The 2,551-nt window shown below is 40.0% G+C and overlaps 1 non-coding gene across 1 annotated transcript; it reads right to left on the bottom strand.

Annotated features, from left to right (window-relative positions):
• Positions 1-755: 755 nt before the first annotated feature.
• Positions 756-863, bottom strand: LOC130953657 (small nucleolar RNA R71). Its single transcript, XR_009075819.1, has one exon. It is a non-coding gene; the product is annotated as a small nucleolar RNA R71 (small nucleolar RNA).
• Positions 864-2,551: the final 1,688 nt, after the last annotated feature.

The following is a 2,551-nucleotide window of genomic DNA, read 5'->3' as shown; positions in this document are numbered from 1 at the left end:
ACCTCCCTCTTTTTCAAAATTCTTTTTAATTAACTAATTATTTTAAATTTTAATTTTATCTTACCTCTTCTCTTAATTTTCGAATTTTAACTAATAATTAAAATAAAATCAAAAATATTTTTTTCTCTTTTAGTTAATATTCGAATTCTACTCACATAAAGGAATCTCTATACTGTGACATAGAGGATTCCAGATTTTCTTTGTTTTCTTCTCTTTCATATGAGCAGGAACAAGGAAAAGGCATTCTTGTTGAAGCTGATCTTGAACCTGAAAGGACTTTGAAGAGAAAATTAAGAGAAGCTAAAATACAACCATCCAGAGACAACCTTACTGAAATTTTCGAACAAGAAAAGGATATGGCAGCCGAACCCAACAACAATAATGCAAGGAGAATGCTTGGTGATTATACTACACCTACTTCTAAATTTGATGGAAGAAGCATCTCAATCCCTTCTATTGGAGCAAACAATTTTGAGCTGAAGCCTCAACTAGGTGCTCTAATGCAACAGAACTGCAAGTTTCATGGACTTCCATCAGAAGTTCCCTACCAGTTTTTAACTGAGTTCTTGCAGATCTGTGAGACTATTAAGACTAATAGAGTAGATCCAGAAGTCTACAGGCTCATGCTTTTCCCTTTTGCTGTAAGAGACAGAGCTAGAACATGGTTGGACTCACAACCTAAGGATAGCCTGGACTCTTGGGATAAGCTGGTCACGGCCTTCTTGGCTAAGTTCTTTCCTCCTCAAAAGCTGAGCAAGCTTAGAGTGGATGTTCAGACCTTCAAACAAAAAGATGGTGAATCCCTCTATGAAGCTTGGGAAAGATACAAGTAGATGACCAAAAAGTGTCCTTCTGACATGCTTTCAGAGTGGACTATTTTGGATATATTCTATTATGGTCTATCTGAGTTCTCTAAGATGTCACTGGACCATTCTGCAGGTGGATCCATTCACCTAAAGAAAATGCCTACAGAAGCTCAAGAACTCATTGACATGGTTGCAAATAACCAATTCATGTACACTTCTGAGAGGAATTCTGTGAGTAATGGGACACCTCAGGGGAAGGGAGTTCTTGAAATTGAAGCTCTGAATGCCATATTGGCTCAGAACAAAATGTTGACTCAACAAGTCAACATGATTTCTCAAAGTCTGAATGGATGGTAAAATGCATCCAACAGTACTAAAGAGGCATCTTCTGAAGAAGAAGCTTATGATCCTGAGAACCCTGCAATGGCAGAGGTGAATTACATGGGTGAACCCTATGGGAACACCTACAATTCTTCATGGAAAAATAATCCAAACTTCTCATGGAAGGATCAACAAAAGCCTCAACAAGGCTTTAATAATGGTGGAAGAAACAGGCTTAGCAATAGCAAGCCTTTTCCGTCATCTTCTCAGCAACAGACAGAGAATTCTGAGCAGAGCCCCTCTAGCTTAGCAAACATGGTCTCTGATCTGTCTAAGGCCACTTTAAGTTTTATGAGTGAAACAAGGTCCTCCATTAGAAATTTAGAGACACAAGTGGGCCAGCTGAGTAAGAAAATCACTGAAACTCCTCCTAGTACTCTCCCAAGCAATACAAAAGAGAATCCAAGAAGAGAGTGCAAGGCCATTGATATAATCAACATGGCCGAACCTAGAGAGGATGGGGAGGATATGAATCCCAATGAGGAAGACCTCATGGGACGTCTCCCAGACAAAAAGGAGTTCTCTATTGAGGACCTAAAGGAATCTGAGGCTCATATAGAGACCATAGAGATTCCATTAAACCTCCTTCTGCCATTCATGAACTCTGAGAACTATTCTTCCTTTAAAGAGGATGAAGTTGTAACTAGAGAGCAAGTTGTTCAATATCTAGGAGCTATTAAGAAGCTGAATGCTAAGTTGTTTGGTAATGAGACATGGAAAGGTGAACCTCCCTTGCTCATTAGTGAACTAGATACATGGGTTCAGCAAACTCTACCTCAAAAGAAACAAGATCCTGGTAAATTCTTAATACCTTGTACCATAGGCACGATGACCTTTGAGAAGGCTCTGTGTGACCTGGGGTCAGGTATAAATCTTATGCCACTCTCTGTAATGGAGAAGCTGGGGATCATTGAGGTACAAGTTGCAAGAATCTCATTAGAGATAGTAGACAAGTCAATAAAACAAGCTTATGGATTGGTAGAGGACGTGTTAGTGAAGGTTAAAGGCCTTTACATCCCTGCTGATTTCATAATCCTAGACACTAAAAAGGAGGAGGATGAATGCATCATCCTTGGAAGACCCTTCCTGGCCACAACAGGAGCTGTGATTGATGTTGACAGAGGTGAACTAGTCCTTCAATTGAATAGGGACTACATTGTGTTTAAAGCTCAAGGTTATCCTTCTGTAAACATGGAGAGGAAGCACGATAAGCTTTTCTCAATACAGAGTCAAACAAAGCCCCCACAATCAAACTCTAAGTTTGGTGTTGAGAAGCCCCCACATTCAAACTCTAAGTTTGGTGTTGGGAGGCCCTCATCATGCTCTGAACATCTGTGAGACTCCATGAGAGCTCACTGTCAAGC

Source organism: Arachis stenosperma, chromosome 9 (genome assembly GCF_014773155.1).
Source record: "Arachis stenosperma cultivar V10309 chromosome 9, arast.V10309.gnm1.PFL2, whole genome shotgun sequence".
Lineage (NCBI taxonomy): Eukaryota > Viridiplantae > Streptophyta > Magnoliopsida > Fabales > Fabaceae > Arachis > Arachis stenosperma.
This window is presented reverse-complemented; position numbering and strand designations above follow the sequence as displayed.